Source organism: Pecten maximus, chromosome 13 (assembly GCF_902652985.1).
Source record: "Pecten maximus chromosome 13, xPecMax1.1, whole genome shotgun sequence".
Classification (NCBI taxonomy): Eukaryota; Metazoa; Mollusca; class Bivalvia; order Pectinida; family Pectinidae; genus Pecten; species Pecten maximus.
In genome coordinates this window covers 24,435,068-24,448,301 of record NC_047027.1, presented here as the reverse complement: position 1 = coordinate 24,448,301, position 13,234 = coordinate 24,435,068, and the positions used below count along the sequence as shown (strand labels likewise).

The window sequence follows — 13,234 nt, the reverse complement described above, 5'->3', positions numbered from 1 at the left end:
TATACACCACCATATACAACACCATATACACGGATTTCCTAACAACGTAACAGGGTTATAGAATATACCTTGTTTGGATGTTGGTGACATTTAATAAATAATTCCAAAGATTTTTTTATTTTTTTTTTTTTTTGTTATCAAAGGAGTTTTTTTATTATCTATTTAATAATTCATACACATAAACCCACTCTACCACCCGTAGATATAGATTAGTTGATAATATCTTAAAAGGGATCACATCCTAACCAATGTCTGGAACAAGTTCATACTTATAAGTATATATACATGTATATGGGCGTATACGATATATTGAAAGTATAGTCCGTTGTCGTGATAGCTTCGCCGGTAGATCATTATACTCGGGATAAGATCCGAGATGTTCCGAGAGTTGTAGATGTCGAATGCAATCTTGGAATTCTTGGAAACTCCGTTGTAGTTAAACACTGTGGGACAAAAGCTCTCGTGCACAAAATACATTTTGAGAAAAAAAATCAGGATGGGTTATAGATGTTATTACGATGTGCATACTAACTGATTTTAAGGCTACACGAAGATAATTCCGTAAGACATAACGAAGGTTAGCTTGATTAAGTTTTATATCAAAAAACAAAAACATTGGGAGACTTTAACACTTAGGAAGAAAAATGTACATGTGTATACAAGAAAACAAATCACGTACCAGCGATCTGACGTTTAAGTGTTAAGTAGCTTAATTATACTGTCCTGCAGGTTAGGTGTAAGAATTGTAAGAGGCGACATTTGAATCTTATCTTTCCTCGTGTTCCTAACAACTTTCTTTTCCCTAGTGGCTGTATTTGAACCTGCTTCGCTTTTGGCCTTTAGATGACAGTTTCCCTGTGTTGAGGGGCCGCGGTGGCCCAGTGGTTAGGGTGTCCCGACACTTTATCGCCAGCCCTCCACCTCTGAGTTGCAAGTTCGAAACCCACATTTGGGCATTTGTCTGGTACTGACCGTAAGCCGGTGGTTTTTTCTCCGAGTACTCAGGCTTTCCTTCACCTCCAAAACCTGGCACGTCCTTAAATTACTCTGGCTGTTGATAGGACGTTAAACAAAATAAACCAATAAACCAAAGTGATGAGGGCTTTTGGTTATATACCCTGGCCAAGACATACAAAAGAATGTACCAGAATCTCTAAATCATGGTAGTTTCTACTCCTGGTTAACGCTTAGCATAATAAGAGCGGATTCGTCAGTTAACAATATAACATGTGACAGAGTGGTTTGCTCTGCTGGGTGTCTTCGACATTATGCTTCAGTAAGGTAGCATTATAAAGTCGACAACAATTCCTCGCTATCAATAGAAGACAAATATATATATATATACCACAGCTCTAAAACACAAACGTGAGCACGCACATTCACTACGCACGTGCATCTCACACATAGAGGCGACCACAGCTGTCGATATGATGTTAAACAACGAAAACCAAACTAAGATGGCACCGTCCAAGTTTACGCTTAAATGACAAAGATGGGTTGATTTGACATAAAAACGTAACTGGCGCATGCGTACGGCTATCTATGATTTGGCCTTGTAGAGAAAACGTCATGTGTAAACGCTCTGCATAGTAAGTTGTAAAATGTACAGAATGTTTTCATTCCTGGTCGGCATTTAACGTAAATATTTACTAGTAGCTAACTTTAATATTTTGTCATTTTAATTGCAGTGTGGAGATGTAAGTGTATTGGATACAGAATGTAACACACACAGTAAGTATCGTACATTCGACAATGCAATGTATTCCCAGAAAAATGTTTAAAACATAGTTAATAGATGACCTTCACTTTTTGCAAAATGTTGAACTTTTGTAATTGTTCAGGAAAGAGCTTTAATAATGTTGTTATCACTTGTGCCCAATCCTATTTGATTTGATTGAACAAAAACTCAACAAATCAATGCAAAGTACAGTAACTTTTGAATATTTTTCACCATCTTTAAATCTTTAAGATTTGGTCATGTGTACAATGTATGTCTAATCATTTATGTTTTACGGGAGAAGGCGGATTATAAGTTTTAAACTCGTGTCTGATCCCTTTGTTTGTTTGTTTGTTTTTTTGTTTTTGTTTTTTTTTTCAAATAAAATACGTTTAAATTAAAATTGCAATTAAATATATTCGACGACAACAGTAAACCAGCTGCAGTCTCTGACCTTGGTTCTTGTTAACATAGACACATGTATGATATTGATTTCAGTCATAGTATACAATCACATCATCTATATTCAATGTGCAGTTTGTATTGTTGTTGCAGGAATATTTAAATTCAGACATGATAGATTCCTTCTCATAATTCATGATTCACCCAACTTTTTAAACAACTGACAATACTCAAAACAGATTTATTGTCGAGTTTTGTTAACGAGTGGAAGCTTTTCAGTTTACAAAGATAAAGATATCATATTCATGCGTTTCGAGATCTATTTACGTTTTTTTTTCGACATTTCACAACAGAGGATTGATTTCATGCTGACACCCAGCGCAAAAAGTTGTGGATGATTTGCATATATGTTAATTTCGTGTATATATAACTACATCATTAAAAATCGTGTACACCTATGTCAATATACAGAATTGTAATTATTTATTTATTTATTTATTTATTTGTCATTCTTTCATTGTGGTTTTACTTCCTCTTTTATATTAACAAAATACATTTTTTTTTCTTCCCTAATTCTTAACTTCGCCTATACCACAGGTGTGGCCGTAATGCTGGCTGTCTATGTGATGGAACTGTACGTAAAGAGCAAAACTGTCGTTTTTTAACAATCAAAGTGCATGTGCAATTTCAAATATTTTTTTTTTTTAATCCAAATAGTGGCGTTGAAACTTTAATTTTTATTTTTCTTCTCATTCGCCATATTTCATGAAAAAGCAAGTTCATGTCCGCAAGAATCTTTGATGTAAAAATTTCTGTTTGGATTTAAGCTTTAAAACTTCAGCGGTAGATTTGTCAGTTTACTTTGACGAGGTGTGGAGATATGCTTCTTTGTCTAAAAGCTTTAAAATCACACTTCAATTTGTTGATCGCTGAAACAGATAGGTAGCAATGTGACTTTGCCGGCATAATAACAACACATTAAACGACTCAGTCAAGGACGTTCAGAATTATATAGGATGCCACAGGTTCGACACGATTTTTAATGCTACAGGAATGTCTAAAAAAAAAACCGTTATTAATGAGAATATCATGTAGCGTTGCGTCACCAAGTAAGCAAAAAAGTATAATTGTGTTTATGTGTACGTCTGGTGGCACGTACTGTACAAATATCATGCCTACGTTTTTTGCGATTTGTTCTCAAATCTTTTGTGAGTTTTGCATTGTTCAATAACAGAACATATTAGTCTGTAATTAGTTTTGATTAAGTATATTTAAAGATTTATATTGTGTACATCGTTTATGTATGTTGTGTACATCTTTTACGAACCCTAATTTGTAGTATATCCTTATGTCGCAACATTCATCTTACTCTTAGATCTCTAGATCTGTCTTTCTTCCTGTCATTCTTGTTTGCTTTTCTGTATTTATAATCATTATAAGTATACTGTGTCGCTATCACAATCTTTGTACTACATATTTGTGGAGAGGGCTTTTATAAGTTGTTAAAAACGTTTGTCCAATCCAATTGTGTCTAAACAATAAAACACTAATAAAAAATGCTGCATAAAACTCTTTTGTGATTTTACAAGTTAAACGTGAAAAAAGATGACATCTGAATATATATACTACATCATGGTAGATAATTCTGATATTTTTTATATATAAATTGTTTATCTATATCGCATCTAGCACGGAACAATCAGAAACAAGATCTAGGAAGACATTTGTAAATTACTTTTTAAACAAAGAAGATTTTTCACAGGAAATTTGACTGAACGCGTTTTCGTGTGAAAATACCATCCCATTGACATAAAATGTACACTGATTAACCTCCAAGTGGGCGGTTGAGTGGATATGTATTTAGTTCGATTACATGGGCGAATGAGTTAGGTTTCACTCTATCAATTCTGACATACATACATGTAACCAATATTTACGAGTGAAAAAATGATACATTTCAAATAATTGCCCCGATCACGGTCATGCTAAACTAATGATTTTTAGATATTTTCGTTTCGCTTTAATAATTCTTTATTCTAAAAAACGTTTTGTAAGCTTGGTTTATCCAAAATTTATGTTCTAAGGATATTTTTATCAAATGGCTGTTTTTCTTTGAAATATCAATTGTTTCCGTCAATAAACTATGTTAGCTTGATTATTTAAAACATTTTTGAACATTTTCATTTAAAACGGAAACACCTTTTTCGTTAAAGTTAAAGCTAACGGAAAACGGTTGTTTAAAGATTAGTTTAGAGAGATATATTATTCTTTTTTATCATTTCGTTTTTCAATTTCATTTTTAAGAAGTCCGATATCCGGGGATCCATACCTTCGTAACTTTTGACATGATTTTTTTGTTAGTGCCCGCAAGAGTTACCATGCATTAAGCAATGTGATATGAGTGAAAAAGGGGAGGAAGCCGGATCACGGAAAAGATATGATTTTGAATAGTTTAATACATTATTCTGTGCTTATTGTTATTGCATTTTCCGGTTTTATTTATTATGTTAGTAACTTGCTCACCAACCACACACCCATGGGGCCAGTCACACACCCAGTCACACACCCAGTCACTCACTCACCCACTCACTCACCCACTCACTTACCCACCCACCCGCCAACCCAGTCACACACCAAGTCACACACCCAGTCACTCACTCACCCAGTCACTCACCCACCCACCTACCAACCCAGTCACTCACCCAGTCAGTCACTCACTCACTCACTCTACCACTCACTTACCCACCCACCCACCCTGTCACACACTCACTCACTCACTCACCCACTCACTCACCCACCCACCCAGTCACTCACTCACTCACTCACTCACCCACCCACCCACCCAGTCACACACCCAGTCAAACACCCAGTCAATCACTAACCCAGTCACACACCCACCCACTCACTCACTCACTCACTCACTCACTCACTCACTCACTTACACACCCACCCACTCACTCACCCAGTCACCCACCCACCCACCCACTCACTCACTCACTCACTCACCCACCCACCCACTCACTCTTAGTGATATTTTATTTCCAATGATGAATGTCATCATAGCCAAAGTGTTTCCTGTAGACATGGATCAAGCGTACGCTTGTATATTGAGAAGTCGTTCCCGCCCCTCCCTTAATATCAAATTCCTAGTAGTATCGACATAGTATACATACTCTGGGTACAACGCTATTGGTTTCCGTACAGTGTAGAGGAGTTCCGATTTCCATGGTTTATAATCGTGGTAAGTTCTTCTGAAGCAAACACGTCTGATTTCCACAGTCTGTGATAGAGGTAAATTAACATGAGACACTTCTATAAAATGGGATAAAGGTATGTTTTTCTTTCATTTATTTATTTATTTAATTATTTATTTATTTATTTATTTTTACTTTTTTACCTATCTGTTTATATTTTATATCTATCTATTTATTGAATAATTTATTCATTTATTTATTTATCTGCTTTTTAAAGATATTGAGATTTTTATGCAGTAAACCTCCCATATACACCATGAATGTATTTTCATCACTTCTAAAGGTCATCTGTTCCATATACATGTACATACAACTTCCGTGAGTTTCCAAATCGCACTTGAAATTAACATTACATGCGAAGTTTTACTGCAGTTGTACATGTACTAACGTGACGAAGTGATTAATATTCATATGTCATTTTGTTTTGAAATAATATATCTTTTTAACCCTGACGTGTCTTAAGTGTAAACATGTTGATGGATTTCAGGAAACAAGCCAGTTTTAATATGTTTTCCTGCATACGACAATTACATGTAAACACATTTTAGCTCTCATCGTCCTAAAACATTTTAAAAGACTTTTCTGTCCATTAGATAACCCATCTTACAAAACTCAATCTAAAGTCGTTTCGGTTTCTAAACAAACTTAATCAAACTGGTAAACACAAAATGTTAAAATAAAAATGTTGACGATTTCGTTCATACACGTCAACATGATATTCGCTGCATCATAAGATCATTTTTGATTTTATATCATTCAGATCAGAACTGAAATATATAAGTATTGAAGTATATCTAGATTACGACACAAGAAGATATCATTACGTATGTTTCATCTCTAATTGCAAAGTTATTATTGAAAATATTATGAAAACAGTAACATGAAAATCACACGTTATGCCTGAGCAAGCTAACAATGCTAACCAAACTGATGTCTGGTGTAAACGTTCGGATGTACATGTATATTTCAAATCAAGATATGAACACGCTGTGTCCATTCAATGGAAGGAACATGAAATGGAGCGATATCAGAAACGTCCAACTCTCTTCTTATCAAGAATCTGATCTCGCTCTCGTGATTAATAGTTAGAATTAATAAATATTGAACTATATCTCAAAATTTTAATAGCAGTCACGCTTCCCTGGGTTGTGTGTTTATGTATTTTCCAGCTAGGCAGATACGGTTTACCACAGGACTTTGGCACACATTCCCTACCAATCATATAATAAGAGCGCAGCTCATCCCGCCCGAAGGGCGCGAGAGCGAAGCTCTCTTTAAGACAACACGTGTATAGGCTATATTTCCAATCAAATCTATACCCCTTCAACTTTGAAATCGTGTCCCGCGGGAAAAGTCGCGCGCCCCCAGTAGAGGCAGCCATGTTTGAAATCTCATTCCCTACACGACGAGATCTGACTGATTTTTCTCTCGTCGAAACAAATAATTGAAAGTTAGTTCAAATTACTAAATTCTTGAAATATCTACACAACCCATGTCAAAGGCATGATTCATTTAAAAATTACCAATGCGAATTTTGCGAATTTGATTGGCTTGAGATATTTCGTTGGTTACCTAAATCGGAACCCTCCCTGTTTCGATGCTGATCTATTTACTGATCAAATTGGATGCGAGAGTAGAATAAGAGGTTATTTTGCTGCATATGTGCCTTACATAGAACAGTTTTTAATTGTATTATCTTTAGATAACAGCATTGTTAGCACAACTTTCCAGGTTACAACCGAAAACCCTGACACATTACTGATTTGAACATCCCATTCAGAACGGTGCTGTATTGTCGTCAAGCGTGACGTCATAAAAAGTCAACGTCAAAGATTTTGCCACTGATTCCCGCGCTTTCTCAGCGCATATATTTTAAGAGTTTCGTCTTCCAGATGTCTGAATTATGTGATAATTTAAGGGAAACAATTCAATATCTTCTGTATTTTTTAAGTGGACATAGCCTGTATTAACTGCAGTAGCTGTTCCATTTTACTTATCCTAAAAAAAAATCAAAACTTGTATTTTATTAATAAAACTTCATAATTAAAAAAATCTTACTGTGTCGACCTCTTTACACCCTGACCTTAAATTACTAGATACATTATATATGTATTATGATTAACAAGGCATCGTGAAAAAATATAGCACAAGTTATCATTGTACATTGTGTATCAAAACATTTATATGAATGAGGAGATTCCATTCTATTTGTATTAGTCTAACTTTCCAAAATCTATGTGATGTTCTATTACAAACTTCCACGTTATAGTTCTCATTGTCTTAGCATACAGTGAGGACGTTAAGTATACCAAAATTCCCAGGAGAAAACAGACTTAGTCATTTGGTTCTTTGTGTGGAAAATGAAGCCTTTAAAAACCTCGATGCATGTTTATAATATATCTCGTATAAGAGTCTAAGTGAATGATTTTGCTTCTTGTTATTTCAACCACGGACTTAGATATACACATGTACATACTAATATATGTCCATGCTTCAAAAACAAAACAAAAACAAAACCCAAACAAATACACGTAACATGCATAAAACAAAAGATAATATACATATAAGTCGCAAGTTTTAATTGTCAATAGTGTATATAGTGATACGATTGCCTTCTAGCCCTTTAGCTCAGTCTGTAAAGCGGCTGACTAGCAAAACCGGGGGTCGCGTGTTCGAACCCGGCGGAAGCATACTACTTGTTTTTCTGTTACTATAAGCTATAGGAAAATGAGAGGCTTCGTTGGGGATAAAACCTCGGTTAATGTGTGTTCGGGGCAGGTTTAAATTGTAAATTAGTGTACATAGTGATACGATATATTTTTGTTGTTGTTTATTTATTTTTTGTTTGTTTTGAATCGGGGATGTATAATTAACAGTCTATATGTATTGGTTTAGGACCTAATATTGGCCTAGCTTGTACATAGCATACTTTGCAGACGCGTTGTGTCATTATTTTAAATAGTGTTTCCTTCTTGATTAACGGTAAGTCAGGTGATTATAGCTGCGCTCTTCTAAGGCTTTGCCTTCATTCATATTACACACACAGGGATCTCTAGTTTGGGAATCTGTCAAATCCCTGTGAGAAAGCTTGACTGTGAAAAACGCTTGACACATATCGAAAAACACCCAGATTTCAAGCGTTTTTCAGACACCAGTCAATCTTTCCAAAATATTAAAGAGGCTTGCCCGCAGAGAGATCAGAAAAATTGGCTAATAGAAAAAGATTTTTTACACATGACAGATTGTTGGAATTGTTGAGTTTTTCATTTTATTTTCCTTATAAAACGCTGAAAAGTGATATTAAAACCTCATTTTTTAAATATTATTTATTTAATCGCAACCCGCAATAAGTCCCCGCTATAAAGTGGAGTCTAATTTGATTGACACATCAAAGAAACAAAGATTTGCCGTTATATTCCATACATTTCCCTCTCAGGTTGAGTTTTAAAACGTCTTTTAAATACATATTCTGTAATTGTTTTCAAGAAATAAAGTCGGAAAGCCTCTAATTTTGTCACATAGAAACGTGTACTGAAGTTTATTTAGTGATCGGAGATGTGCCGTTTACCGGTCCGTCTGCGGGTAAGCCTCTTTAACTGTAGGCGATTGTTATTTATAATTACCAATTTACAAACTAAACCTAACAATATGCGATGGACGTATGAAACATATTTCTATGTATCCAATCATTTTAAAGGCAGAAATATATTAACGCATATATATCAATATAATTAGTTTTTGGATTGAATAAGACAACGTTAGAAATCTGATTGTAACAACCTGTTACTAGATTAAACATGATAACAGGGCTTCCCTATGTAAATACAGTGAATAGATGAATCAATTAATCGATAAATTGATTGATTGAATAAATGAATAAGCACATGAATAATTAAATAGATAAATAAAAAAACAAATTTGACTGGTGAGGGTATAAGGGGTTTATTACTTTTATCTAGTTCACACTGCCATCTTTATAAGGGCTACCCGCCGATATTATAAATAAATGTCGAATGAATACACAATTATTTATATCTTTGTAGTAAATTATTGTATACCCAAGGTCGTTACGTCGCTATCAGCCGTGTCGTTCCGCAACATTTAACTTCGTATGAAGCTTCATAGAAATAAAGACGCCATTCATCAATTATATATTTGATTTTAATGGAGAAAAATAGGGGAAGTGTATTGATCTCCGTTCAACCTGTACATTAACGATGCTACGTGTACGCCTGATCGAAGTATCGATCTGAGAATACGTGTTGAAAGTACTGTAGCTAGTGCTCATCCGCATTTTGAAGTATACATGCTTATATAGTAGGTATAATCTCCTGTGATAAAAAAACCTAATTAGGGATGTGTCTTTCAATAGGAAGTGTAGGAGAGGCTGTCGCCATTGTCTATTTTACATGTGGTTTGGTTCCCGTGGATACTGGATACACTGTCAAGCTTTAACGCATGTGCAGGCACTGTATGTAAGTAAATAAGATCGTATATATATATAGCATTCGTGTATGTTAGACAGATAACCGGATGGGATAATGATCCCTTAACACGCACAGTCATCACGAAAATTCCACATGATTTAACGAATGAATGAACGATTGAACAATTAAGAATACATTAATTTCCGGATAAAATCTCAAAATAATCGTACGCACGAATTAATGTATGGGGATAAATAAATTAATCTTACATTTGAATTCAATTTTAAAAAACTTTGTATTCATATACAGATGACAGAATCTGCTTTATTGATAAACGATTTTTCAGAAGGAACGAATGTATAAATCAACGCACGGGAGAAATAATGAAGTACATGTCCGTTAATGCTCAGAACGAACGAACGGTAAAGCGAATGGAATATCTTTCAAAAGAGTTCTCAGAATGAACAATTTTAACACGCGTTATTCGTTTTGTCTGTAATCCATTGAGAATCATGGTGCAATGATTTTCCAAAGAAAATAGTTTGACACTGTAATAAAGAAAACGTATCAGATTAACATGATTTAACAAGATTAACAAGAGAACACTAAGAGAGTTCACAAATGTTTATGTCATGTGAAGCATCGATAATGTACACTGGAAAAATATTCATTTTAAAGTTTAACATTTTAGATATATTGAGGAAACATAGCCATTGATATACTGGAAATCAATCATTTATTTATTTTATGTACATATATTGTTGATATGGATACAGAGGCTTCCAGCCTGCATCCATTAATTATCCTAATAAATCCTAATAAATAGATATATGTAGGCTCCAATAACTCACTGAAATCGATCAGATCGCGGCTGTTCCGCCTGACTCCAGGCCAGTATTTGATGATGGCGCATTAAAAAAAATTATGGACTGTACATCAAAAAAAAAAATTCTGTGTGTGTGTGTATATATATATATATATAGCATTTACATGTATATATTCGCAACTAGTCCGAGTTTCCTCTGGTGTAGGGCCAGAGCGCACTATTTCGTATATGAAAACGCTGAATGCTCCTACACAATTTGGCGCAAATACAATAAAATCGGGTGTGACATAACACCTACCATACATATATGGAGAAATGGGATATTGATTTACCCCAGAACACCCATTTAGTATAATATCGGTTTTCTGTACCGTCCGTATAGACCCTCACTTTACGCTTATCGAAATTTCACACTTGACTCGACGCCATATTGTATGTAGGTCGCGGTCGCCATCATCACCCTATCAGAGTACAGGCGCTTGCATAGAAAATTAGAAAAAATGAAAAAAAAATGATACCAGTGGTATGTGTACTGTGTAATACAGAAGGCCGGAAACTCCGTCACGAGCGAAACGGCACCCCATCTCACTTCAATCGACTAAAAAAAACATTTATTCAAACTGACACGGTGCACACTATATGCCACCGTCATCAGGAAACATTCATCTTTAACCTACCGTGCCACTCAATACGAATTGTTACATCCAAAACACAATAATCCGTGAAAACATCGCCGAATTCCTCGCTCAGAACGCCATTTCTCAAACGGCTCCCTGAGCCTGTCCAGATTCTTCATTTACATACGGGGTTCAAAGGTCATGCGATTATATAATCGACTGTCACCAGGTGCACTTTTTGGGGTCATCTCGGCATACTTTATTTTACAGGTGCATGCACAGGACGTCGTTTGCGATATCACGGACTAATAAGATAAAATGTTTTAATGCCATGCAGTGATGAGATCGTCCTTTCCTTTTCTTCAACTGCATCATTTCGGTAGTTGTTGAACTTCGTTTTGAAAACGAAAGATTGCATGTAATGGTGCTCAGTAACTTGTTCAAGACAGGGCCGGGGCATTATACGTATACCATGAACTACAAAGTGTAGCAGTATCAGTTGAACTTTTTCGAAGTTAAAATTTGGATGGGGTAATAGCTGATAGTTGTTTGATATTTTGTTTTTTATTGAACTTTATTAGGGTTATGCTATCTTCAATTAAAAAAAATGGACCACTACATGACTAGTTAAAAATATATAGACCACACACAATACATGTATCGGTAAGAATAAGAGGTTATTCTGGGTATTCTGGCGTTAGCCCTTAATACTATAAAATTCTGGCGTTGACACAAAATAACTATTTCTACCCCTCAACTATTCTATTTTCTTTCTCATTTAAATCCAGTTTGTTGCTTTATTCTGTGGACACTTCAGCCAGCTTGATCATTATCAGAGTAACGTTGGATGTTTACACCTGACTCAATTAGATGATTCATCAATAACTTAAATATTATATATGCGATGTAAAGTGGAATTACATAGATAATCAGTATTACGAAGAATACTTTACAATGCGTTAAACTCTTTGATATTGTCACTGGCGGATTTAAAGCCCCACCACCCCACCCCATCCCCTAAAATTGTCAAAGTAAGGGTATCTCAAAAAGCGAATTCCCGTATCAATCAGCGAAAAGGTAGTATAAAATCATTAAAAAATATCTCTCATATACTTGTTTTTATAAATATATCGTGAAATACACTAGAATGCAGGATTTTGCATTTACCTGGTAAATTTTTTTAAGGGGAGTACCCCCGGATACCCCCTCCCCTCCCCCTATAATTTCGCACGCCCCCTAATTGAAAATCCTGTTTCCGCCCCTGATTGTTGACACTAAGCGGCCAAATGTTATCAAGTTTATTAAAATCGAAATCAAGTAAGTAAGTAATACTGTTTCGAAAATTTGAATAAAAAGGGGTTTATAATAAAATGAAACTCCTCAATATTTCGATAATCATACAGTGATAGATCTATAGATAAGTCCCTAGTCTTGTACATGTATGTACTCATGAAATTTTGATTGAACTCGAAGAATTTCTGGCAAACAGTAAATCTAACATTGTGGGAAATGAAAATAAATTGATGATGGATCATCGATCACAACGTACACATCGTTTGGCAGGTCTGAAGTCTGATCTTCGTATTTGACGACAACATGATATTTGTAAAATGTGTAGAAAGTCTGAGGTAAGTAATGTTGGTACACATATACGTTCCGGTAACCTGATGACAGTCTTATTCGTGATTCACTTTTCTTTTTGTTCGTCCAGATTTCAGTAAACTAACAAAAGTAAATCTATAAATAAGCATTTTGTTTTACCTGTGTGACAAACGTATGCGAATCCATTCCCCATTTATATATATATTTTTTTTTTTATTTTCAAGTATAAAATGTCAAGGCCTACTACGTAAATGTGATTGCAGAATAGGCATTCTTGACTTCGTTTGCTTTTCCTGTGTACTGTCATATACGGTGCATGGTACTCTCACGTTCAAAATGATCAATAATTTATGATTATAAATCATCATTCATTGACAAAACTCTTCAAA

General features: G+C 35.0%; 1 protein-coding gene across 2 annotated transcripts in view; it reads left to right on the top strand.

The window, feature by feature from the left end:
* Positions 1 to 13,234, top strand: part of LOC117340977 (monocarboxylate transporter 9-like) — a 62,266-nt gene that overhangs the window by 34,831 nt on the left and 14,201 nt on the right. The window contains exons 2-3 of one of the 2 annotated variants that reach the window (XM_033902767.1): positions 1,689 to 1,731; positions 9,746 to 9,848. The gene's annotated coding sequence lies outside the window, so the exon portion shown is untranslated. The remainder of the gene's footprint in view (positions 1 to 1,688; positions 1,732 to 9,745; positions 9,849 to 13,234) is intronic. The other variant, XM_033902766.1, reaches the window with a different exon arrangement.